This window comes from Schistocerca piceifrons, unplaced genomic scaffold (assembly GCF_021461385.2).
Source record: "Schistocerca piceifrons isolate TAMUIC-IGC-003096 unplaced genomic scaffold, iqSchPice1.1 HiC_scaffold_538, whole genome shotgun sequence".
Lineage (NCBI taxonomy): Eukaryota > Metazoa > Arthropoda > Insecta > Orthoptera > Acrididae > Schistocerca > Schistocerca piceifrons.
This window is the reverse complement of record NW_025728775.1, coordinates 697,303-719,976: the sequence shown is the minus strand read 5'-3', so window position 1 is coordinate 719,976 and position 22,674 is coordinate 697,303. Positions and strand designations below refer to the sequence as shown.

The following is a 22,674-nucleotide window of genomic DNA, read 5'->3' as shown; positions in this document are numbered from 1 at the left end:
TGTATCGCATTTGGACGAACAGGCATGCCATGAACTCTTCGCTGCGTCTTGGGCGGCTTGTGAGAGAAGGTTTTCTCAATATGCCTCGGCGTTGGAATGGTGGCTCAACTGTGCAAAACCGACGATCAGGAAGGCCTTTATGAGATACTCCCGTGACAGGAAGGAGTGGTACACCAGGACGGTCGAGTTCTATTTCCAGGTCCTTCGAGACTTATACCGCCCGGACGCGTCGATTATAGACAATCACCAGGAAATACAACGGATAAAAGCCACGATTACGACTTTGACGCGTCAAAAGCTCATCGGGTGCAAAGTCAGGGCGCGACTTCGTGACGGTGTCGCCGGCGAGCAACCTTCCATCTATCACGTACTTAAGGAGCGGACAGGTCGCCGCAGGAAACTGGTCACTGAACTACGGACGGAGGACGGCTGTTTGTTGTTGCAGCAGCGTGAGATATCAGCTGAGATGAAGCACTATTATGCGACGCTATACGCCGCTGGCCCTGTGGATCACGAGGCGATGGAGGCTTTACTGTCGGGTATAACCCGCAAGGTGAATCAGACGGAAGCACTTCAATTGTTGGCTGAACCTACAGAAGAGGAAGTAGAAGATGCACTGCTGACGGGCCCTGAGAACAAGTCACCTGGTCCAGACGGCCTACCGGTGGAGTTCTATCGCACATTTAAACGCCTGTTGTTACCGAAACTGACGTGCATATGCCAGGAATTAATGGACCCCGACAAAGACATCCCGCGACAATTCAGTGAGGGCTTGATCATACCGGTTCCTAAGTCACCATTGGCGCAATCCGCAAAACACTACCGCCCGCTCACACTTCTAAACTGTGATTATAAGATCTTTGCAAGGATTATAGCTAGGAGACTCAAACCGGTGATGAACACGGTTACAGCCCCGCCACAAACGAGTGTCGGTATAGGCCGCAACATTCACGACACCTTGTGTGACTATCGCGACGTCATAGCGGTAGCTGCCGCCTGTCGCATTCCGTGCGCCTTGGTTGCTCTCGATTTTGACAAAGCATTCGACCGTGTGAACCATGCGTACTTATTGCAAACCATGCAGACAATGAACTTCCCCCACCGTTTCCTCACCATCATCGCACGACTGCTGCGCCACTCCCAGTCCACGATTTTGCTCAACGGGCGATCAGTGGGGCCGATAACTATTGAAAGTTCGGTCAGACAGGGCTGCCCTATGTCGATGGCGCTGTTTGCTATCGCCATCGAGCCGCTATTAACAGCGCTGACCTCACACCTCCAGGGTGTCCTGATGTATGGTCACAAGTTTGTATGCCGCGCCTACGCGGATGATGTGGCCTTTCTTGTGCGAACCACGTCTGAGATACAGACGGCGATGGACATAGTAGAGCAGTATAGGAAGGCGGCGGGGGCTCAGTTGAATGTAATGAAGTCTGGTGTCCTGAACATCGGTCGCGGATTGAAGGCCCCTATTCCTGGACAGATCAAGGTGATCACGGTCATGAAGTGCTTGGGAGTGAAATTTACTCGTGACATCCGACGCACGATTGCAATCAATTACAAAGATTTGCTAAATACAGTGCGCGCGAGCATACGTCAACATACCCTCAGGTCGCTGGACGAAATACAACGCGTGGCCTTGGTGAACATTTATCTCGTCTCAAAAATTAACTATGTGGCACGCGTACTTCCGCTACCCCTCCCGATGGCAAGCAGATTGTTAGCTGTCTTCGGCCACTTTGTCAGCCGCGGCCACATTTTCAAAGTCAAGTATTCTACGTTGACTCTACCGTCGGCGTCAGGTGGTCTCAACCTCACCGACGTCTATACGAAGACACGGGCCCTGTACGTCAGTTCTACATTTAGCAGATGGAAGAATTCGCCCAATAGTATCACCACTTTTCTATTGAACGAAATAAAGCCGGCTAATCTTGACGCGCCTGTGGATGTTCATCACATACCAGACGACCTTCATCATATCAAGCAATTTTTGCTTGACTATAGCTACATCCGCCTGGGAATGCCTGAGGAACAAATAGTCACAGTGCGAGCAGTGTACAAATATTTGCTCACGACACACGCTCGAAACAGTATTGAAGTTAAGTACCCCGAGGCAGTCTGGCCACGTGTATGGAGAAGTGTTCATCATCCACATTTGCCAACGGGAGTGAGAGCATTGTGGTATTACGTGGTCAATAGGAAACTTCCCACGACTTCCCGATTACATTCGATACATTTGGCTGATACTTCCCTTTGTGCAACCTGTAACGTGCAAGATACTGATGAACACACATTCGTATGCGGTACGGCGCATGACATCTGGAAAGCGGTTAGAAACCTCTTGGCATTTCTACAACGCACGTCCCCTCAAGCCATCACCCTTAAGAGTCTACTTCTACCGGACGATGACCTCTACCCTACCACGAAACGAAATGCCGTAAACTGGCTGAAAGGACAAGCAATCTACTATATTATTACAAACTCAGAACGTAGCATTGGAGACTTTTCGACATATTTACAAACACAGCACGATGGACTTCGCAAACTTCCACATTATAAACAGGAATACGCAAATTTTCTCATCAAAGCGATCACGGATCCCCCACAGAATTGGCGGGTGTAAAGCTAAGAGTCGACAAGACAGGACAGTAAAGAGAAGGGACCACACGATGCAACAGGACGAACTCGCAACGGAGTGAACACATTGCAACCCGAGAAGCCGACCTTACAGTTTTCCGACGTAAGAGGGCCACTAAGGTACGGTTGCCAAAGGTAATTTGAGAAAAATCACGAACAACCACAATGCCGATGGAGGCGGCACATACAGAGGATTTCTTCTCGGAGATGGCATTCATGAGTCGAAGCCACTCATCCCTTTTGTTTTCATTTACTTTATGTTCTACCATTTCCACAAAAAAAAAAAAAAAAAAAAAAAAAAAAAAAAAAAAAATAATAATCTAATAAATTTAAAGCGTAGAAGCTAGCCGACGAAGGCAGAAAAGGCGAGCGATTGGATGGGCTATGTGGGGAGAAGGGAGGCCCAAAAAAAAAAAAAAAAAAAAAAAAAAAAAAAGGGGTATGATTCCTGCTTAGGGTGCAGGAGGTCCCGGGTTCAAATCCCGGACGAGCCCTAGCGTTTTGTGCAAACTGATCGCACGTCAGTGGCTGAGTCAGCGCAAAAAGCTCGCCGTCAATATCAAATGAATTTCTTATTCGATGTGAGCAATTGACACTCGGGTCCGACGCGTGAAGGCGATTACGAAGGTTTCGGGTACAGATGGTAGCAGATGCATGTTAGTACGTCTTGCTTAAAGTGATGAAAAAGTGTTTCCGCCCGGGATCGAACCGGGGACCTTCTGCGTGTTAGGCAGACGTGATAACCGCTACACCACGGAAACTGCTTGTGTGCACCTTACTTCACAGACAACTTGTAGTGATGTTGCCATCGTAACTAAAAAATTCAATAAATGTGGTACTTGCAAAACGAAGGGACATGCAGCAGATCCACACACGACGTGGCTCATTGGAGGACAATACGACATAGGCAGGAAAATACTGTTCCCGCCCGGGATCGAACCGGGGACCTTCTGCGTGTGAAGCAGACGTGATAACCGCTACACTACGGAAACGACGGACCCCAGGAGTCCATCCTTGTTCACTCGAACTTGCCTCAGACTTTCTCTCGTCCGCGAATGCACACACGACAGTTCTTTTGTCAGCCTGGAACCCATCACAGCCGAGGGCTCAAGAAGTCTTCGGGGTGCTCGAGAGGGTGTCTGCCGTAGCACCCCTAACGAGATAGCGGCGTTTCGCGCAGTCGTTATTGCAAGTCATATCAGCAAAAGCAATCACTTTCTCAGCAGCAGGCAGTGCGAGCCCAGCGGCAGCTCTACATGAAGGTACCAGTAGCCCAGGAAGGCCGCCGACCGCGGGAATTCGCACCGCCCCCATCCCGCCAGCGTACACGAGACTTCCAGGGCACCCTGGACGACATCGAGGGACTGGAATAATTGGCATTCGCCGTGTCACAGGGCTCGTTGGTCTAGGGGTATGATTCCTGCTTAGGGTGCAGGAGGTCCCGGGTTCAAATCCCGGACGAGCCCTAGCGTTTTGTGCAAACTGATCGCACGTCAGTGGCTGAGTCAGCGCAAAAAGCTCGCCGTCAATATCAAATGAATTTCTTATTCGATGTGAGCAATTGACACTCGGGTCCGACGCGTGAAGGCGATTACGAAGGTTTCGGGTACAGATGGTAGCAGATGCATGTTAGTACGTCTTGCTTAAAGTGATGAAAAAGTGTTTCCGCCCGGGATCGAACCGGGGACCTTCTGCGTGTTAGGCAGACGTGATAACCGCTACACCACGGAAACTGCTTGTGTGCACCTTACTTCACAGACAACTTGTAGTGATGTTGCCATCGTAACTAAAAAATTCAATAAATGTGGTACTTGCAAAACGAAGGGACATGCAGCAGATCCACACACGACGTGGCTCATTGGAGGACAATACGACATAGGCAGGAAAATACTGTTCTCGCCCGGGATCGAACCGGGGACCTTCTGCGTGTGAAGCAGACGTGATAACCGCTACACTACGGAAACGACGGACCCCAGGAGTCCATCCTTGTTCACTCGAACTTGCCTCAGACTTTCTCTCGTCCGCGAATGCACACACGACAGTTCTTTTGTCAGCCTGGAACCCATCACAGCCGAGGGCTCAAGAAGTCTTCGGGGTGCTCGAGAGGGTGTCTGCCGTAGCACCCCTAACGAGATAGCGGCGTTTCGCGCAGTCGTTATTGCAAGTCATATCAGCAAAAGCAATCACTTTCTCAGCAGCAGGCAGTGCGAGCCCAGCGGCAGCTCTACATGAAGGTACCAGTAGCCCAGGAAGGCCGCCGACCGCGGGAATTCGCACCGCCCCCATCCCGCCAGCGTACACGAGACTTCCAGGGCACCCTGGACGACATCGAGGGACTGGAATAATTGGCATTCGCCGTGTCACAGGGCTCGTTGGTCTAGGGGTATGATTCCTGCTTAGGGTGCAGGAGGTCCCGGGTTCAAATCCCGGACGAGCCCTAGCGTTTTGTGCAAACTGATCGCACGTCAGTGGCTGAGTCAGCGCAAAAAGCTCGCCGTCAATATCAAATGAATTTCTTATTCGATGTGAGCAATTGACACTCGGGTCCGACGCGTGAAGGCGATTACGAAGGTTTCGGGTACAGATGGTAGCAGATGCATGTTAGTACGTCTTGCTTAAAGTGATGAAAAAGTGTTTCCGCCCGGGATCGAACCGGGGACCTTCTGCGTGTTAGGCAGACGTGATAACCGCTACACCACGGAAACTGCTTGTGTGCACCTTACTTCACAGACAACTTGTAGTGATGTTGCCATCGTAACTAAAAAATTCAATAAATGTGGTACTTGCAAAACGAAGGGACATGCAGCAGATCCACACACGACGTGGCTCATTGGAGGACAATACGACATAGGCAGGAAAATACTGTTCCCGCCCGGGATCGAACCGGGGACCTTCTGCGTGTGAAGCAGACGTGATAACCGCTACACTACGGAAACGACGGACCTCAGGAGTCCATCCTTGTTCACTCGAACTTGCCTCAGACTTTCTCTCGTCCGCGAATGCACACACGACAGTTCTTTTGTCAGCCTGGAACCCATCACAGCCGAGGGCTCAAGAAGTCTTCGGGGTGCTCGAGAGGGTGTCTGCCGTAGCACCCCTAACGAGATAGCGGCGTTTCGCGCAGTCGTTATTGCAAGTCATATCAGCAAAAGCAATCACTTTCTCAGCAGCAGGCAGTGCGAGCCCAGCGGCAGCTCTACATGAAGGTACCAGTAGCCCAGGAAGGCCGCCGACCGCGGGAATTCGCACCGCCCCCATCCCGCCAGCGTACACGAGACTTCCAGGGCACCCTGGACGACATCGAGGGACTGGAATAATTGGCATTCGCCGTGTCACAGGGCTCGTTGGTCTAGGGGTATGATTCCTGCTTAGGGTGCAGGAGGTCCCGGGTTCAAATCCCGGACGAGCCCTAGCGTTTTGTGCAAACTGATCGCACGTCAGTGGCTGAGTCAGCGCAAAAAGCTCGCCGTCAATATCAAATGAATTTCTTATTCGATGTGAGCAATTGACACTCGGGTCCGACGCGTGAAGGCGATTACGAAGGTTTCGGGTACAGATGGTAGCAGATGCATGTTAGTACGTCTTGCTTAAAGTGATGAAAAAGTGTTTCCGCCCGGGATCGAACCGGGGACCTTCTGCGTGTTAGACAGACGTGATAACCGCTACACCACGGAAACTGCTTGTGTGCACCTTACTTCACAGACAACTTGTAGTGATGTTGCCATCGTAACTAAAAAATTCAATAAATGTGGTACTTGCAAAACGAAGGGACATGCAGCAGATCCACACACGACGTGGCTCATTGGAGGACAATACGACATAGGCAGGAAAATACTGTTCCCGCCCGGGATCGAACCGGGGACCTTCTGCGTGTGAAGCAGACGTGATAACCGCTACACTACGGAAACGACGGACCCCAGGAGTCCATCCTTGTTCACTCGAACTTGCCTCAGACTTTCTCTCGTCCGCGAATGCACACACGACAGTTCTTTTGTCAGCCTGGAACCCATCACAGCCGAGGGCTCAAGAAGTCTTCGGGGTGCTCGAGAGGGTGTCTGCCGTAGCACCCCTAACGAGATAGCGGCGTTTCGCGCAGTCGTTATTGCAAGTCATATCAGCAAAAGCAATCACTTTCTCAGCAGCAGGCAGTGCGAGCCCAGCGGCAGCTCTACATGAAGGTACCAGTAGCCCAGGAAGGCCGCCGACCGCGGGAATTCGCACCGCCCCCATCCCGCCAGCGTACACGAGACTTCCAGGGCACCCTGGACGACATCGAGGGACTGGAATAATTGGCATTCGCCGTGTCACAGGGCTCGTTGGTCTAGGGGTATGATTCCTGCTTAGGGTGCAGGAGGTCCCGGGTTCAAATCCCGGACGAGCCCTAGCGTTTTGTGCAAACTGATCGCACGTCAGTGGCTGAGTCAGCGCAAAAAGCTCGCCGTCAATATCAAATGAATTTCTTATTCGATGTGAGCAATTGACACTCGGGTCCGACGCGTGAAGGCGATTACGAAGGTTTCGGGTACAGATGGTAGCAGATGCATGTTAGTACGTCTTGCTTAAAGTGATGAAAAAGTGTTTCCGCCCGGGATCGAACCGGGGACCTTCTGCGTGTTAGGCAGACGTGATAACCGCTACACCACGGAAACTGCTTGTGTGCACCTTACTTCACAGACAACTTGTAGTGATGTTGCCATCGTAACTAAAAAATTCAATAAATGTGGTACTTGCAAAACGAAGGGACATGCAGCAGATCCACACACGACGTGGCTCATTGGAGGACAATACGACATAGGCAGGAAAATACTGTTCCCGCCCGGGATCGAACCGGGGACCTTCTGCGTGTGAAGCAGACGTGATAACCGCTACACTACGGAAACGACGGACCCCAGGAGTCCATCCTTGTTCACTCGAACTTGCCTCAGACTTTCTCTCGTCCGCGAATGCACACACGACAGTTCTTTTGTCAGCCTGGAACCCATCACAGCCGAGGGCTCAAGAAGTCTTCGGGGTGCTCGAGAGGGTGTCTGCCGTAGCACCCCTAACGAGATAGCGGCGTTTCGCGCAGTCGTTATTGCAAGTCATATCAGCAAAAGCAATCACTTTCTCAGCAGCAGGCAGTGCGAGCCCAGCGGCAGCTCTACATGAAGGTACCAGTAGCCCAGGAAGGCCGCCGACCGCGGGAATTCGCACCGCCCCCATCCCGCCAGCGTACACGAGACTTCCAGGGCACCCTGGACGACATCGAGGGACTGGAATAATTGGCATTCGCCGTGTCACAGGGCTCGTTGGTCTAGGGGTATGATTCCTGCTTAGGGTGCAGGAGGTCCCGGGTTCAAATCCCGGACGAGCCCTAGCGTTTTGTGCAAACTGATCGCACGTCAGTGGCTGAGTCAGCGCAAAAAGCTCGCCGTCAATATCAAATGAATTTCTTATTCGATGTGAGCAATTGACACTCGGGTCCGACGCGTGAAGGCGATTACGAAGGTTTCGGGTACAGATGGTAGCAGATGCATGTTAGTACGTCTTGCTTAAAGTGATGAAAAAGTGTTTCCGCCCGGGATCGAACCGGGGACCTTCTGCGTGTTAGGCAGACGTGATAACCGCTACACCACGGAAACTGCTTGTGTGCACCTTACTTCACAGACAACTTGTAGTGATGTTGCCATCGTAACTAAAAAATTCAATAAATGTGGTACTTGCAAAACGAAGGGACATGCAGCAGATCCACACACGACGTGGCTCATTGGAGGACAATACGACATAGGCAGGAAGATACTGTTCCCGCCCGGGATCGAACCGGGGACCTTCTGCGTGTGAAGCAGACGTGATAACCGCTACACTACGGAAACGACGGACCCCAGGAGTCCATCCTTGTTCACTCGAACTTGCCTCAGACTTTCTCTCGTCCGCGAATGCACACACGACAGTTCTTTTGTCAGCCTGGAACCCATCACAGCCGAGGGCTCAAGAAGTCTTCGGGGTGCTCGAGAGGGTGTCTGCCGTAGCACCCCTAACGAGATAGCGGCGTTTCGCGCAGTCGTTATTGCAAGTCATATCAGCAAAAGCAATCACTTTCTCAGCAGCAGGCAGTGCGAGCCCAGCGGCAGCTCTACATGAAGGTACCAGTAGCCCAGGAAGGCCGCCGACCGCGGGAATTCGCACCGCCCCCATCCCGCCAGCGTACACGAGACTTCCAGGGCACCCTGGACGACATCGAGGGACTGGAATAATTGGCATTCGCCGTGTCACAGGGCTCGTTGGTCTAGGGGTATGATTCCTGCTTAGGGTGCAGGAGGTCCCGGGTTCAAATCCCGGACGAGCCCTAGCGTTTTGTGCAAACTGATCGCACGTCAGTGGCTGAGTCAGCGCAAAAAGCTCGCCGTCAATATCAAATGAATTTCTTATTCGATGTGAGCAATTGACACTCGGGTCCGACGCGTGAAGGCGATTACGAAGGTTTCGGGTACAGATGGTAGCAGATGCATGTTAGTACGTCTTGCTTAAAGTGATGAAAAAGTGTTTCCGCCCGGGATCGAACCGGGGACCTTCTGCGTGTTAGGCAGACGTGATAACCGCTACACCACGGAAACTGCTTGTGTGCACCTTACTTCACAGACAACTTGTAGTGATGTTGCCATCGTAACTAAAAAATTCAATAAATGTGGTACTTGCAAAACGAAGGGACATGCAGCAGATCCACACACGACGTGGCTCATTGGAGGACAATACGACATAGGCAGGAAAATACTGTTCCCGCCCGGGATCGAACCGGGGACCTTCTGCGTGTGAAGCAGACGTGATAACCGCTACACTACGGAAACGACGGACCCCAGGAGTCCATCCTTGTTCACTCGAACTTGCCTCAGACTTTCTCTCGTCCGCGAATGCACACACGACAGTTCTTTTGTCAGCCTGGAACCCATCACAGCCGAGGGCTCAAGAAGTCTTCGGGGTGCTCGAGAGGGTGTCTGCCGTAGCACCCCTAACGAGATAGCGGCGTTTCGCGCAGTCGTTATTGCAAGTCATATCAGCAAAAGCAATCACTTTCTCAGCAGCAGGCAGTGCGAGCCCAGCGGCAGCTCTACATGAAGGTACCAGTAGCCCAGGAAGGCCGTCGACCGCGGGAATTCGCACCGCCCCCATCCCGCCAGCGTACACGAGACTTCCAGGGCACCCTGGACGACATCGAGGGACTGGAATAATTAGCATTCGCCGTGTCACGGGGCTCGTTGGTCTAGGGGTATGATTCCTGCTTAGGGTGCAGGAGGTCCCGGGTTCAAATCCCGGACGAGCCCTAGCGTTTTGTGCAAACTGATCGCACGTCAGTGGCTGAGTCAGCGCAAAAAGCTCGCCGTCAATATCAAATGAATTTCTTATTCGATGTGAGCAATTGACACTCGGGTCCCACGCGTGAAGGTGATTACGAAGGTTTCGGGTACAGATGGTAGCAGATGCATGTTAGTACGTCTTGCTTAAAGTGATGAAAAAGTGTTTCCGCCCGGGATCGAACCGGGGACCTTCCGCGTGTTAGGCAGACGTGATAACCGCTACACCACGGAAACTGCTTGTGTGCACCTTACTTCACAGACAACTTGTAGTGATGTTGCCATCGTAACTAAAAAATTCAATAAATGTGGTACTTGCAAAACGAAGGGACATGCAGCAGATCCACACACGACGTGGCTCATTGGAGGACAATACGACATAGGCAGGAAAATACTGTTCCCGCCCGGGATCGAACCGGGGACCTTCTGCGTGTGAAGCAGACGTGATAACCGCTACACTACGGAAACGACGGACCCCAGGAGTCCATCCTTGTTCACTCGAACTTGCCTCAGACTTTCTCTCGTCCGCGAATGCACACACGACAGTTCTTTTGTCAGCCTGGAACCCATCACAGCCGAGGGCTCAAGAAGTCTTCGGGGTGCTCGAGAGGGTGTCTGCCGTAGCACCCCTAACGAGATAGCGGCGTTTCGCGCAGTCGTTATTGCAAGTCATATCAGCAAAAGCAATCACTTTCTCAGCAGCAGGCAGTGCGAGCCCAGCGGCAGCTCTACATGAAGGTACCAGTAGCCCAGGAAGGCCGCCGACCGCGGGAATTCGCACCGCCCCCATCCCGCCAGCGTACACGAGACTTCCAGGGCACCCTGGACGACATCGAGGGACTGGAATAATTGGCATTCGCCGTGTCACAGGGCTCGTTGGTCTAGGGGTATGATTCCTGCTTAGGGTGCAGGAGGTCCCGGGTTCAAATCCCGGACGAGCCCTAGCGTTTTGTGCAAACTGATCGCACGTCAGTGGCTGAGTCAGCGCAAAAAGCTCGCCGTCAATATCAAATGAATTTCTTATTCGATGTGAGCAATTGACACTCGGGTCCGACGCGTGAAGGCGATTACGAAGGTTTCGGGTACAGATGGTAGCAGATGCATGTTAGTACGTCTTGCTTAAAGTGATGAAAAAGTGTTTCCGCCCGGGATCGAACCGGGGACCTTCTGCGTGTTAGGCAGACGTGATAACCGCTACACCACGGAAACTGCTTGTGTGCACCTTACTTCACAGACAACTTGTAGTGATGTTGCCATCGTAACTAAAAAATTCAATAAATGTGGTACTTGCAAAACGAAGGGACATGCAGCAGATCCACACACGACGTGGCTCATTGGAGGACAATACGACATAGGCAGGAAAATACTGTTCCCGCCCGGGATCGAACCGGGGACCTTCTGCGTGTGAAGCAGACGTGATAACCGCTACACTACGGAAACGACGGACCCCAGGAGTCCATCCTTGTTCACTCGAACTTGCCTCAGACTTTCTCTCGTCCGCGAATGCACACACGACAGTTCTTTTGTCAGCCTGGAACCCATCACAGCCGAGGGCTCAAGAAGTCTTCGGGGTGCTCGAGAGGGTGTCTGCCGTAGCACCCCTAACGAGATAGCGGCGTTTCGCGCAGTCGTTATTGCAAGTCATATCAGCAAAAGCAATCACTTTCTCAGCAGCAGGCAGTGCGAGCCCAGCGGCAGCTCTACATGAAGGTACCAGTAGCCCAGGAAGGCCGCCGACCGCGGGAATTCGCACCGCCCCCATCCCGCCAGCGTACACGAGACTTCCAGGGCACCCTGGACGACATCGAGGGACTGGAATAATTGGCATTCGCCGTGTCACAGGGCTCGTTGGTCTAGGGGTATGATTCCTGCTTAGGGTGCAGGAGGTCCCGGGTTCAAATCCCGGACGAGCCCTAGCGTTTTGTGCAAACTGATCGCACGTCAGTGGCTGAGTCAGCGCAAAAAGCTCGCCGTCAATATCAAATGAATTTCTTATTCGATGTGAGCAATTGACACTCGGGTCCGACGCGTGAAGGCGATTACGAAGGTTTCGGGTACAGATGGTAGCAGATGCATGTTAGTACGTCTTGCTTAAAGTGATGAAAAAGTGTTTCCGCCCGGGATCGAACCGGGGACCTTCTGCGTGTTAGACAGACGTGATAACCGCTACACCACGGAAACTGCTTGTGTGCACCTTACTTCACAGACAACTTGTAGTGATGTTGCCATCGTAACTAAAAAATTCAATAAATGTGGTACTTGCAAAACGAAGGGACATGCAGCAGATCCACACACGACGTGGCTCATTGGAGGACAATACGACATAGGCAGGAAAATACTGTTCCCGCCCGGGATCGAACCGGGGACCTTCTGCGTGTGAAGCAGACGTGATAACCGCTACACTACGGAAACGACGGACCCCAGGAGTCCATCCTTGTTCACTCGAACTTGCCTCAGACTTTCTCTCGTCCGCGAATGCACACACGACAGTTCTTTTGTCAGCCTGGAACCCATCACAGCCGAGGGCTCAAGAAGTCTTCGGGGTGCTCGAGAGGGTGTCTGCCGTAGCACCCCTAACGAGATAGCGGCGTTTCGCGCAGTCGTTATTGCAAGTCATATCAGCAAAAGCAATCACTTTCTCAGCAGCAGGCAGTGCGAGCCCAGCGGCAGCTCTACATGAAGGTACCAGTAGCCCAGGAAGGCCGCCGACCGCGGGAATTCGCACCGCCCCCATCCCGCCAGCGTACACGAGACTTCCAGGGCACCCTGGACGACATCGAGGGACTGGAATAATTGGCATTCGCCGTGTCACAGGGCTCGTTGGTCTAGGGGTATGATTCCTGCTTAGGGTGCAGGAGGTCCCGGGTTCAAATCCCGGACGAGCCCTAGCGTTTTGTGCAAACTGATCGCACGTCAGTGGCTGAGTCAGCGCAAAAAGCTCGCCGTCAATATCAAATGAATTTCTTATTCGATGTGAGCAATTGACACTCGGGTCCGACGCGTGAAGGCGATTACGAAGGTTTCGGGTACAGATGGTAGCAGATGCATGTTAGTACGTCTTGCTTAAAGTGATGAAAAAGTGTTTCCGCCCGGGATCGAACCGGGGACCTTCTGCGTGTTAGGCAGACGTGATAACCGCTACACCACGGAAACTGCTTGTGTGCACCTTACTTCACAGACAACTTGTAGTGATGTTGCCATCGTAACTAAAAAATTCAATAAATGTGGTACTTGCAAAACGAAGGGACATGCAGCAGATCCACACACGACGTGGCTCATTGGAGGACAATACGACATAGGCAGGAAAATACTGTTCCCGCCCGGGATCGAACCGGGGACCTTCTGCGTGTGAAGCAGACGTGATAACCGCTACACTACGGAAACGACGGACCCCAGGAGTCCATCCTTGTTCACTCGAACTTGCCTCAGACTTTCTCTCGTCCGCGAATGCACACACGACAGTTCTTTTGTCAGCCTGGAACCCATCACAGCCGAGGGCTCAAGAAGTCTTCGGGGTGCTGGAGAGGGTGTCTGCCGTAGCACCCCTAACGAGATAGCGGCGTTTCGCGCAGTCGTTATTGCAAGTCATATCAGCAAAAGCAATCACTTTCTCAGCAGCAGGCAGTGCGAGCCCAGCGGCAGCTCTACATGAAGGTACCAGTAGCCCAGGAAGGCCGCCGACCGCGGGAATTCGCACCGCCCCCATCCCGCCAGCGTACACGAGACTTCCAGGGCACCCTGGACGACATCGAGGGACTGGAATAATTGGCATTCGCCGTGTCACAGGGCTCGTTGGTCTAGGGTTATGATTCCTGCTTAGGGTGCAGGAGGTCCCGGGTTCAAATCCCGGACGAGCCCTAGCGTTTTGTGCAAACTGATCGCACGTCAGTGGCTGAGTCAGCGCAAAAAGCTCGCCGTCAATATCAAATGAATTTCTTATTCGATGTGAGCAATTGACACTCGGGTCCGACGCGTGAAGGCGATTACGAAGGTTTCGGGTACAGATGGTAGCAGATGCATGTTAGTACGTCTTGCTTAAAGTGATGAAAAAGTGTTTCCGCCCGGGATCGAACCGGGGACCTTCTGCGTGTTAGGCAGACGTGATAACCGCTACACCACGGAAACTGCTTGTGTGCACCTTACTTCACAGACAACTTGTAGTGATGTTGCCATCGTAACTAAAAAATTCAATAAATGTGGTACTTGCAAAACGAAGGGACATGCAGCAGATCCACACACGACGTGGCTCATTGGAGGACAATACGACATAGGCAGGAAAATACTGTTCCCGCCCGGGATCGAACCGGGGACCTTCTGCGTGTGAAGCAGACGTGATAACCGCTACACTACGGAAACGACGGACCCCAGGAGTCCATCCTTGTTCACTCGAACTTGCCTCAGACTTTCTCTCGTCCGCGAATGCACACACGACAGTTCTTTTGTCAGCCTGGAACCCATCACAGCCGAGGGCTCAAGAAGTCTTCGGGGTGCTCGAGAGGGTGTCTGCCGTAGCACCCCTAACGAGATAGCGGCGTTTCGCGCAGTCGTTATTGCAAGTCATATCAGCAAAAGCAATCACTTTCTCAGCAGCAGGCAGTGCGAGCCCAGCGGCAGCTCTACATGAAGGTACCAGTAGCCCAGGAAGGCCGCCGACCGCGGGAATTCGCACCGCCCCCATCCCGCCAGCGTACACGAGACTTCCAGGGCACCCTGGACGACATCGAGGGACTGGAATAATTGGCATTCGCCGTGTCACAGGGCTCGTTGGTCTAGGGGTATGATTCCTGCTTAGGGTGCAGGAGGTCCCGGGTTCAAATCCCGGACGAGCCCTAGCGTTTTGTGCAAACTGATCGCACGTCAGTGGCTGAGTCAGCGCAAAAAGCTCGCCGTCAATATCAAATGAATTTCTTATTCGATGTGAGCAATTGACACTCGGGTCCGACGCGTGAAGGCGATTACGAAGGTTTCGGGTACAGATGGTAGCAGATGCATGTTAGTACGTCTTGCTTAAAGTGATGAAAAAGTATTTCCGCCCGGGATCGAACCGGGGACCTTCTGCGTGTTAGGCAGACGTGATAACCGCTACACCACGGAAACTGCTTGTGTGCACCTTACTTCACAGACAACTTGTAGTGATGTTGCCATCGTAACTAAAAAATTCAATAAATGTGGTACTTGCAAAACGAAGGGACATGCAGCAGATCCACACGCGACGTGGCTCATTGGAGGACAATACGACATAGGCAGGAAAATACTGTTCCCGCCCGGGATCGAACCGGGGACCTTCTGCGTGTGAAGCAGACGTGATAACCGCTACACTACGGAAACGACGGACCCCAGGAGTCCATCCTTGTTCACTCGAACTTGCCTCAGACTTTCTCTCGTCCGCGAATGCACACACGACAGTTCTTTTGTCAGCCTGGAACCCATCACAGCCGAGGGCTCAAGAAGTCTTCGGGGTGCTCGAGAGGGTGTCTGCCGTAGCACCCCTAACGAGATAGCGGCGTTTCGCGCAGTCGTTATTGCAAGTCATATCAGCAAAAGCAATCACTTTCTCAGCAGCAGGCAGTGCGAGCCCAGCGGCAGCTCTACATGAAGGTACCAGTAGCCCAGGAAGGCCGTCGACCGCGGGAATTCGCACCGCCCCCATCCCGCCAGCGTACACGAGACTTCCAGGGCACCCTGGACGACATCGAGGGACTGGAATAATTAGCATTCGCCGTGTCACGGGGCTCGTTGGTCTAGGGGTCAGTTCCGCTTTAGACGCCGTGCAGTGTGGACGTGCCTAGTCTTCCGCTCCGCCGTAGCGTTACGTATAGTGGACTATCGCTTTTGTTACGTGTTGTGTTGCAACTTCTGAGAGTATTTCTCCGTCGTTGTTTCGTACCTTGTGTTACTTTCTGTCCTTATTTCAGTGTTTTTTGTGTAGCGGTTTCGACCGCATATTTTGAACATGTCGTCCCAGGTTATTCCTCGTCAGGCTACAGTTAGTTTTGCTTTTGACAAGTCAACCCGCCATGTGCAACCTAGTTCTCTTGAGATTCATGATTGGTTGGTAGATACCTTTGGTGTTCATTCGGATCAGGTGCACACTGCTTATTTTGATACCGAACTGTATGTTTTCTTTGTTAAGTTTATGGACCCACTTCAGGTTGATAAAATTCTTTCTAAATATGGTCATCAAGTTCTCTTTCGGCATCGGGATGATTCTGTAAGTACCGTGCTGCTTTCCAATGCTTCCATCACGTATACCAATGTTCGTGTTTACAACCTTCCACCGGAGGTGGATAATGTCTATCTTAAGGAGGGTCTACAGAAGTATGGTGATGTAAAGAGCATTCGCCTTGAACGCTGGTCAAGCCAACATCGCCTGCAATGTTACAGTGGTATTCGTTCAGTCGAAATGCACGTTAAGCAGAATATTCCATCTCACCTGCAGATCGGTGGATATCGTGTCCATGTAACATATAGTGGTCAGGTTGGCACCTGTTTTTTGTGCAATGAAAGTGGTCACGTGCGTACCGACTGTCCGCGGAGAGTTTTTGTTTTAAAAAATTCTCTCGAACAGCGTCGCAAGTTAACGGTCGCTGACCTCGTTGCAGGTGGTTCTGCTCTTGGAGTAGCACAGTCCAGTGGTAGTAGCGCCCCGCCACAGGTTTTGCGCAACCCTGACACAGAATTTCCTCCTTTGCGTGCTAAATCTGATGTTGTTCCGTCTGTCCCTCAGGTGGGTGTGCCACTTTTGAATAATAAGAGGCGTCGCCCACACGATGGAAATAGTACGGATGAGGATCTCCCTGAGATGCCCCAGTCCGAGCGACCGGCATCCTCCGAGCCACTGTGTACTGTAGCTGCTCCCTGCCCTCCTGAGGTAGCGGTTCCGGTGGCGGCTGCTGGCGCCCCTCCGGCCTCCGACGCAGCTTCTCTCGAGTCGGGTCGTCGGTCGGGCCTGTTGGCGCCGTCTTCCGAACCGACTTCGATGTCACAACAAGTGGAGCCGCGACAACTTCCTGCTTCGCTGCCCCATACCTCTGCCAGCGGAGCTGCTCCGCTTCCTTCCAACTCTGCGGCCTCGGACCTTCCTGCTCACGTTTCGCCTCCGTGCAGTCCATGTTTGCCGGAAGCTAGTGCAGGTGTTGACCATTCCGTTTTGTCGGATGTTTCCCCCGCGACCCCGGATCCCGCATGTGGACCGGCGCGGGTGGTGTCGGATACAGAACTTGACCCTCCTACGTCACCGGCGGCTGAAGTTTCCTTGCCCGTCAGCCGACGCAAGTTACGCGTTCAGCCGAACGTTAATGCTGTTCGTAAAAAACCGAAACGTAAGGGATCCGCGGAACGGGGTAGCAGTCCCCCTCCCTCGGATGCCTCCGTCACCCCTGCTATGGACTGTGACGCTGGTGCGTCGGTGTAGGTGATTTGTTTTCTCGCTTTTCTCTCTATGGTTCAAGCATACACCTTTCTTACCTTAAATGTTAACCGTATTGAGTCCGACGTTCGCATTGCCTCTTTGCGGCAGTTTATTTACGACGCCTGTGCGGACGTAGTGTTTTTGCAGGAAGTGTTGTTTTCTGATCTCTCTCTACCTGGATTTCAAACTGTTTTTAATGTCGCGCCGGAATATTCAACAGGAACTGCTCTTTTCTTTCGAGAGGGCATTCCTATTACTGACATTGAATTCCTTGACTCTGGCCGTGGGATTGGTTGTCGTCTTTTTGATCTCCGCCTCGTTGTTTTGTATGCCCCCTCTGGTTCGGGTCACACTGTGGCTCGATCGCGCTTTTATAAAGAAGAGCTTATTTATCTTTTGCGCCAGAGTCCTCGGAGTCTCCTGCTCGGAGGCGATTTTAATTGTGTTTTACGCCCTGCAGACCAGTCCCCCAATTTTAATTATTGCCGTGATTTACATGACTTAGTTCGTACGATGCATCTGCGTGATGTTTGGGAACACAAATATCCAACCCTGGTGAAATATACGTTTTTTTACCGCGTCCTCATGCAGTAGACTCGACAGATTCTATTTATCTGATTTTTTATGTGATAAAATTCTTTCTGTCGATGTTATTCCTACTAGTTTTTCTGACCATTGTGCTTTTACTGCAACTGTAAATCTTAGTCGCCAACCTGCAAAACTTTATCGTTCCCAGTGGATGTTAAATGTTTCCCACCTTGCCGACAGTGCTATGGATGATGTTATAAGTGGCGTGTGGGAGCGATGTCTTCGCTCTGTCCCGCGATACCCCTCCTTGCTGGTTTGGTGGACTGCGTTTGCCAAGCCCAAGATTCGTCAGACTTTGATTTTCTACTGTGCTGCTAGGACGCGTGATTTTAAGAACACGTATGAATATTACTACTCTGTCCTGCGTGAACTATATGACGCGGCGGGTACCTCTCCACTGCGGATCCATGATGTTCGTCGTATTAAAGCCAAGCTCTTGAGCCTTAAACGACGACAGATGGATGGTCTGCGAGTTAAGTCGAAACCTCACTCTCTTGTTGAAGGTGAACTGACATCCTTGTACCACCTGCTACGGCATCAGACTCGTCGTCGTCGCTCCTTCATCTCTTCTCTTACGGTGGATGATGGGCGACAGCTTAGTGCACAGGAGGAAATGGTTCGTGCTCTTCATCAGTATTACACTAGTCTCTATTCTGCCGATGATTCTGGTGAGTCTCTTTCGGATGATGTCTTTGTGGATCTAACTGCGACGATCGCGCCTGACGCGAACGGCGAATTTCTCCGGGAGTTCCAGGTAGATGATGTTTTCGATTTTATTGCTCGCTCTCCGTCCAGTAAATCGCCGGGTCCAGACGGCCTGCCTAAAGAATTTTATCTCCGTTTTTGGCCTCTTTTGGGTGGCATTTTTACGCAGATTTTAAATGAGATTGTCAGAGGGATGGATGTGCCTGCCGATTTTAAAGTAGGGAAAATTGTTTTAATTCCGAAGTCCTCTGGTCGTTTATCTGCTGCCAATCTTCGTCCGCTCACATTGCTGAATTTTGACTATAAGACAGCTGCTAGAGCGCTCAATAGCCGGCTGTCTTCTCTGCTTCGGGGTGTGATTGGTGCACATCAATGTTGTTTTCATGATAGATCTATTCTGACACCAGTAGCCGAATATCGGGATGTTGTCTCGGTTGCGGCGGTTACAAACGTACATTGTGCCTTTGCCTTCCTTGATTTTTATAAGGCTTTTGATCACGTCAGTCATGTGTTTTTAGATCGTGTTTTAGGTACAATAGGTTTTAACGCTTCATCACGTGGTGTTCTTGGCAATTTGTACAGGGGAATAACAGCTCGGGTGTCTGTCAATGGGCAGCTGACGCCGCCCATTGCTATCCGCCGCGGAGTGCCTCAGGGTAGTCCGCTCTCTATGTCTTTATTCGTATTGTCCCTGGAACCGCTGCTTCGGACTATTGCTCTCAAGCTTCAGGGTATGTCCCTCTCTGGTGGGAAGCTCTCGGTTAAGGCATATGCGGATGATGTCGTTGTTCTCCTCCGTCAACGAGATGATATCCCGTTGTTGAAAGGGGCAGTTGATGCATACTGTCGTGTCTCTGGAGCGCGTCTCAATCAGGGTAAATGTAAGTTCCTTGATACTCGAGGATTTCGCGATGCTGACGTCCCTTGGGCCACTTTTGTCGATCGCCATACGTCCTTGGGGATTATCATTGATCGATGTCCTTTAAAAATGGCGGCTCTCAATTGGAAATCTGTCACCGAGAAGATACAGGGGGCTCTGATGGTCCATGAGCAGCGCTCTGCTACCATTTTGCAAAAAGTCAGAATTTTAGACACCTACGTTCTATGTAAAGCTTATTATGTTGCTCAGCTGTTCCCACTTCCCATGATGGTGGCGAAAAGGTTGCGCCAATTGTCTAGCAGGTTTATATGGAAGGGCCATCTATTCAAGTTACGTTACGAGGTAATGACGAAACCGCGTCTCTCCGGAGGCTTGGGCCTCTCTGACATTACTCGCAAGGCGTCTGCTTTGTACGTCCGCCGAACGACTCTAATTGTTACGCAAGAAGTGACTTCAATTACATCCAGGCTTTTTACTGTTGTGCGTCCGGCGAGCCTTGCTCCACCTGTCGATGTCGGACGCCTAAATTTTAAGTTGAAACACATTCGGGAATTTTACATTGCGGTGAGTTACCTCGGTGACGTCTTCTTGCGGCGACCGGTGCCAACGACCAAGAGCTTGATTGCCCGCTGGGAGGGGCTGGCCAGTCCCAATCCAATAGAACTGGCGTCTCCATCCGTGTCCTGGAGGAACGTCTGGAAGAACGTTAGTCTGCCGATCCACTCTATGGCCGTGGCGTCCACGTGGTATAGGGTAATAAATAATTTGGTTCCCACCAATGTACGACTGCACCGTATTGGTCTTTCTGACACGGACACCTGTACTCGGTGTGGTCTCCTGGATACCCTTGAACATCGATTCACCTGCTGTGGGCACCTTGCTAATTGGCGTTGGCTCAGGAAACAACTTGCTTTTGTCACTAGGTCTGCTGAAGCCGCTTATACTATTGACATCATCGTCCGGCCCGATTCTTCCTTTTTTCCGCGGACGAAGCTCCATACCGTCATGTGGTTGATTGGCCATTTCGTACATTTTGTCAACAGTTGTCATGAAGAGGATGGACACCTAGCGTTTCGGCAGTACATGCTTACTGCTTACTGGCAGCGCTTGCGATTGCCAGGCCTCCGAGATGATTTTGCCAATATGCTTAGCCTGACATTTGAAAGAGAGGGTGTTGGCTAAGGTCACCTGTGTGAGCCATTTTCTTTTATACTGTTTCTGAATTTGCCGCCTTTATGTATGTTTCTTCTCTACACCAGGACTGAAGTTTTCGTGTTTTAACCTTTATTTCAGTAAGCAGTCTACATTATATAGTCATGTTTTAGGATTTTAATTTCAGTACTGTACTTCTTTTGAAGTGGCTGTGTGGTGGATATTCTTTAATATTTTTTTCAATAGATATATTCGTTCGAGTGGTAAAAAAAAAAAAAAAAAAAAAAAAAAAAGTGGCAGAGCGCTGGTCTAGTAAACCAGAGTTCGTGAGTTCGATCCTCACAGAAAGCAAATGAATTTTTTAACAGCCCCTTTTACCGTAGATCTTTCGAAAAAAGCGGCCAAGGATAAAAAAAATTATGAGTGGGTGCGGTATTTAAGAAATGCTCTCGCAAATGAATAGTGCGAATGGTGCTATTAAAGTAGGTACCAGAAACTGCTGCTTTTCCATTTTTTTTTTTTTTAAAATACAAAAAAAAAAAAAAAAAAAAAAAAAAAGGGGTATGATTCCTGCTTAGGGTGCAGGAGGTCCCGGGTTCAAATCCCGGACGAGCCCTAGCGTTTTGTGCAAACTGATCGCACGTCAGTGGCTGAGTCAGCGCAAAAAGCTCGCCGTCAATATCAAATGAATTTCTTATTCGATGTGAGCAATTGACACTCGGGTCCCACGCGTGAAGGTGATTACGAAGGTTTCGGGTACAGATGGTAGCAGATGCATGTTAGTACGTCTTGCTTAAAGTGATGAAAAAGTGTTTCCGCCCGGGATCGAACCGGGGACCTTCCGCGTGTTAGGCAGACGTGATAACCGCTACACCACGGAAACTGCTTGTGTGCACCTTACTTCACAGACAACTTGTAGTGATGTTGCCATCGTAACTAAAAAATTCAATAAATGTGGTACTTGCAAAACGAAGGGACATGCAGCAGATCCACACACGACGTGGCTCATTGGAGGACAATACGACATAGGCAGGAAAATACTGTTCCCGCCCGGGATCGAACCGGGGACCTTCTGCGTGTGAAGCAGACGTGATAACCGCTACACTACGGAAACGACGGACCCCAGGAGTCCATCCTTGTTCACTCGAACTTGCCTCAGACTTTCTCTCGTCCGCGAATGCACACACGACAGTTCTTTTGTCAGCCTGGAACCCATCACAGCCGAGGGCTCAAGAAGTCTTCGGGGTGCTCGAGAGGGTGTCTGCCGTAGCACCCCTAACGAGATAGCGGCGTTTCGCGCAGTCGTTATTGCAAGTCATATCAGCAAAAGCAATCACTTTCTCAGCAGCAGGCAGTGCGAGCCCAGCGGCAGCTCTACATGAAGGTACCAGTAGCCCAGGAAGGCCGCCGACCGCGGGAATTCGCACCGCCCCCATCCCGCCAGCGTACACGAGACTTCCAGGGCACCCTGGACGACATCGAGGGACTGGAATAATTGGCATTCGCCGTGTCACAGGGCTCGTTGGTCTAGGGGTATGATTCCTGCTTAGGGTGCAGGAGGTCCCGGGTTCAAATCCCGGACGAGCCCTAGCGTTTTGTGCAAACTGATCGCACGTCAGTGGCTGAGTCAGCGCAAAAAGCTCGCCGTCAATATCAAATGAATTTCTTATTCGATGTGAGCAATTGACACTCGGGTCCGACGCGTGAAGGCGATTACGAAGGTTTCGGGTACAGATGGTAGCAGATGCATGTTAGTACGTCTTGCTTAAAGTGATGAAAAAGTGTTTCCGCCCGGGATCGAACCGGGGACCTTCTGCGTGTTAGGCAGACGTGATAACCGCTACACCACGGAAACTGCTTGTGTGCACCTTACTTCACAGACAACTTGTAGTGATGTTGCCATCGTAACTAAAAAATTCAATAAATGTGGTACTTGCAAAACGAAGGGACATGCAGCAGATCCACACACGACG

General features: G+C 51.3%; 42 non-coding genes across 42 annotated transcripts; 13 read left to right on the top strand and 29 right to left on the bottom strand.

Annotated features, from left to right (window-relative positions):
* Positions 1 to 3,325: 3,325 nt before the first annotated feature.
* Trnav-aac lies at positions 3,326 to 3,398 on the bottom strand. Its single transcript has one exon. It is a non-coding gene; the product is annotated as a tRNA-Val (tRNA).
* Positions 3,399 to 3,556: 158 nt separating this feature from the next.
* Trnav-cac lies at positions 3,557 to 3,629 on the bottom strand. The gene has a single exon. It is a non-coding gene; the product is annotated as a tRNA-Val (tRNA).
* A 402-nt stretch (positions 3,630 to 4,031) lies between these two features.
* Positions 4,032 to 4,103, top strand: Trnap-agg. The gene has a single exon. It is a non-coding gene; the product is annotated as a tRNA-Pro (tRNA).
* Positions 4,104 to 4,297: 194 nt separating this feature from the next.
* Positions 4,298 to 4,370, bottom strand: Trnav-aac. Its single transcript has one exon. It is a non-coding gene; the product is annotated as a tRNA-Val (tRNA).
* Positions 4,371 to 4,528: 158 nt separating this feature from the next.
* Trnav-cac lies at positions 4,529 to 4,601 on the bottom strand. Its single transcript has one exon. It is a non-coding gene; the product is annotated as a tRNA-Val (tRNA).
* A 402-nt stretch (positions 4,602 to 5,003) lies between these two features.
* Trnap-agg lies at positions 5,004 to 5,075 on the top strand. Its single transcript has one exon. It is a non-coding gene; the product is annotated as a tRNA-Pro (tRNA).
* A 194-nt stretch (positions 5,076 to 5,269) lies between these two features.
* Trnav-aac lies at positions 5,270 to 5,342 on the bottom strand. The gene has a single exon. It is a non-coding gene; the product is annotated as a tRNA-Val (tRNA).
* Positions 5,343 to 5,500: 158 nt separating this feature from the next.
* On the bottom strand, positions 5,501 to 5,573 carry Trnav-cac. Its single transcript has one exon. It is a non-coding gene; the product is annotated as a tRNA-Val (tRNA).
* Positions 5,574 to 5,975: 402 nt separating this feature from the next.
* Trnap-agg lies at positions 5,976 to 6,047 on the top strand. Its single transcript has one exon. It is a non-coding gene; the product is annotated as a tRNA-Pro (tRNA).
* A 194-nt stretch (positions 6,048 to 6,241) lies between these two features.
* Trnav-aac lies at positions 6,242 to 6,314 on the bottom strand. The gene has a single exon. It is a non-coding gene; the product is annotated as a tRNA-Val (tRNA).
* Positions 6,315 to 6,472: 158 nt separating this feature from the next.
* On the bottom strand, positions 6,473 to 6,545 carry Trnav-cac. Its single transcript has one exon. It is a non-coding gene; the product is annotated as a tRNA-Val (tRNA).
* A 402-nt stretch (positions 6,546 to 6,947) lies between these two features.
* Positions 6,948 to 7,019, top strand: Trnap-agg. Its single transcript has one exon. It is a non-coding gene; the product is annotated as a tRNA-Pro (tRNA).
* Positions 7,020 to 7,213: 194 nt separating this feature from the next.
* On the bottom strand, positions 7,214 to 7,286 carry Trnav-aac. Its single transcript has one exon. It is a non-coding gene; the product is annotated as a tRNA-Val (tRNA).
* A 158-nt stretch (positions 7,287 to 7,444) lies between these two features.
* Trnav-cac lies at positions 7,445 to 7,517 on the bottom strand. Its single transcript has one exon. It is a non-coding gene; the product is annotated as a tRNA-Val (tRNA).
* A 402-nt stretch (positions 7,518 to 7,919) lies between these two features.
* On the top strand, positions 7,920 to 7,991 carry Trnap-agg. The gene has a single exon. It is a non-coding gene; the product is annotated as a tRNA-Pro (tRNA).
* Positions 7,992 to 8,185: 194 nt separating this feature from the next.
* Positions 8,186 to 8,258, bottom strand: Trnav-aac. Its single transcript has one exon. It is a non-coding gene; the product is annotated as a tRNA-Val (tRNA).
* Positions 8,259 to 8,416: 158 nt separating this feature from the next.
* Trnav-cac lies at positions 8,417 to 8,489 on the bottom strand. The gene has a single exon. It is a non-coding gene; the product is annotated as a tRNA-Val (tRNA).
* Positions 8,490 to 8,891: 402 nt separating this feature from the next.
* Positions 8,892 to 8,963, top strand: Trnap-agg. The gene has a single exon. It is a non-coding gene; the product is annotated as a tRNA-Pro (tRNA).
* A 194-nt stretch (positions 8,964 to 9,157) lies between these two features.
* On the bottom strand, positions 9,158 to 9,230 carry Trnav-aac. The gene has a single exon. It is a non-coding gene; the product is annotated as a tRNA-Val (tRNA).
* Positions 9,231 to 9,388: 158 nt separating this feature from the next.
* Positions 9,389 to 9,461, bottom strand: Trnav-cac. The gene has a single exon. It is a non-coding gene; the product is annotated as a tRNA-Val (tRNA).
* A 402-nt stretch (positions 9,462 to 9,863) lies between these two features.
* Positions 9,864 to 9,935, top strand: Trnap-agg. Its single transcript has one exon. It is a non-coding gene; the product is annotated as a tRNA-Pro (tRNA).
* A 194-nt stretch (positions 9,936 to 10,129) lies between these two features.
* On the bottom strand, positions 10,130 to 10,202 carry Trnav-aac. Its single transcript has one exon. It is a non-coding gene; the product is annotated as a tRNA-Val (tRNA).
* A 158-nt stretch (positions 10,203 to 10,360) lies between these two features.
* On the bottom strand, positions 10,361 to 10,433 carry Trnav-cac. The gene has a single exon. It is a non-coding gene; the product is annotated as a tRNA-Val (tRNA).
* Positions 10,434 to 10,835: 402 nt separating this feature from the next.
* Trnap-agg lies at positions 10,836 to 10,907 on the top strand. The gene has a single exon. It is a non-coding gene; the product is annotated as a tRNA-Pro (tRNA).
* Positions 10,908 to 11,101: 194 nt separating this feature from the next.
* Trnav-aac lies at positions 11,102 to 11,174 on the bottom strand. The gene has a single exon. It is a non-coding gene; the product is annotated as a tRNA-Val (tRNA).
* Positions 11,175 to 11,332: 158 nt separating this feature from the next.
* Trnav-cac lies at positions 11,333 to 11,405 on the bottom strand. Its single transcript has one exon. It is a non-coding gene; the product is annotated as a tRNA-Val (tRNA).
* A 402-nt stretch (positions 11,406 to 11,807) lies between these two features.
* Positions 11,808 to 11,879, top strand: Trnap-agg. Its single transcript has one exon. It is a non-coding gene; the product is annotated as a tRNA-Pro (tRNA).
* Positions 11,880 to 12,073: 194 nt separating this feature from the next.
* Positions 12,074 to 12,146, bottom strand: Trnav-aac. Its single transcript has one exon. It is a non-coding gene; the product is annotated as a tRNA-Val (tRNA).
* Positions 12,147 to 12,304: 158 nt separating this feature from the next.
* Positions 12,305 to 12,377, bottom strand: Trnav-cac. The gene has a single exon. It is a non-coding gene; the product is annotated as a tRNA-Val (tRNA).
* Positions 12,378 to 12,779: 402 nt separating this feature from the next.
* Trnap-agg lies at positions 12,780 to 12,851 on the top strand. The gene has a single exon. It is a non-coding gene; the product is annotated as a tRNA-Pro (tRNA).
* Positions 12,852 to 13,045: 194 nt separating this feature from the next.
* Trnav-aac lies at positions 13,046 to 13,118 on the bottom strand. The gene has a single exon. It is a non-coding gene; the product is annotated as a tRNA-Val (tRNA).
* Positions 13,119 to 13,276: 158 nt separating this feature from the next.
* Positions 13,277 to 13,349, bottom strand: Trnav-cac. Its single transcript has one exon. It is a non-coding gene; the product is annotated as a tRNA-Val (tRNA).
* Positions 13,350 to 13,751: 402 nt separating this feature from the next.
* On the top strand, positions 13,752 to 13,823 carry Trnap-agg. Its single transcript has one exon. It is a non-coding gene; the product is annotated as a tRNA-Pro (tRNA).
* Positions 13,824 to 14,017: 194 nt separating this feature from the next.
* Trnav-aac lies at positions 14,018 to 14,090 on the bottom strand. The gene has a single exon. It is a non-coding gene; the product is annotated as a tRNA-Val (tRNA).
* Positions 14,091 to 14,248: 158 nt separating this feature from the next.
* Trnav-cac lies at positions 14,249 to 14,321 on the bottom strand. Its single transcript has one exon. It is a non-coding gene; the product is annotated as a tRNA-Val (tRNA).
* A 402-nt stretch (positions 14,322 to 14,723) lies between these two features.
* Positions 14,724 to 14,795, top strand: Trnap-agg. Its single transcript has one exon. It is a non-coding gene; the product is annotated as a tRNA-Pro (tRNA).
* A 194-nt stretch (positions 14,796 to 14,989) lies between these two features.
* On the bottom strand, positions 14,990 to 15,062 carry Trnav-aac. Its single transcript has one exon. It is a non-coding gene; the product is annotated as a tRNA-Val (tRNA).
* Positions 15,063 to 15,220: 158 nt separating this feature from the next.
* On the bottom strand, positions 15,221 to 15,293 carry Trnav-cac. The gene has a single exon. It is a non-coding gene; the product is annotated as a tRNA-Val (tRNA).
* A 6,218-nt stretch (positions 15,294 to 21,511) lies between these two features.
* On the bottom strand, positions 21,512 to 21,584 carry Trnav-aac. Its single transcript has one exon. It is a non-coding gene; the product is annotated as a tRNA-Val (tRNA).
* Positions 21,585 to 21,742: 158 nt separating this feature from the next.
* On the bottom strand, positions 21,743 to 21,815 carry Trnav-cac. The gene has a single exon. It is a non-coding gene; the product is annotated as a tRNA-Val (tRNA).
* Positions 21,816 to 22,217: 402 nt separating this feature from the next.
* Positions 22,218 to 22,289, top strand: Trnap-agg. Its single transcript has one exon. It is a non-coding gene; the product is annotated as a tRNA-Pro (tRNA).
* Positions 22,290 to 22,483: 194 nt separating this feature from the next.
* On the bottom strand, positions 22,484 to 22,556 carry Trnav-aac. The gene has a single exon. It is a non-coding gene; the product is annotated as a tRNA-Val (tRNA).
* Positions 22,557 to 22,674: the final 118 nt, after the last annotated feature.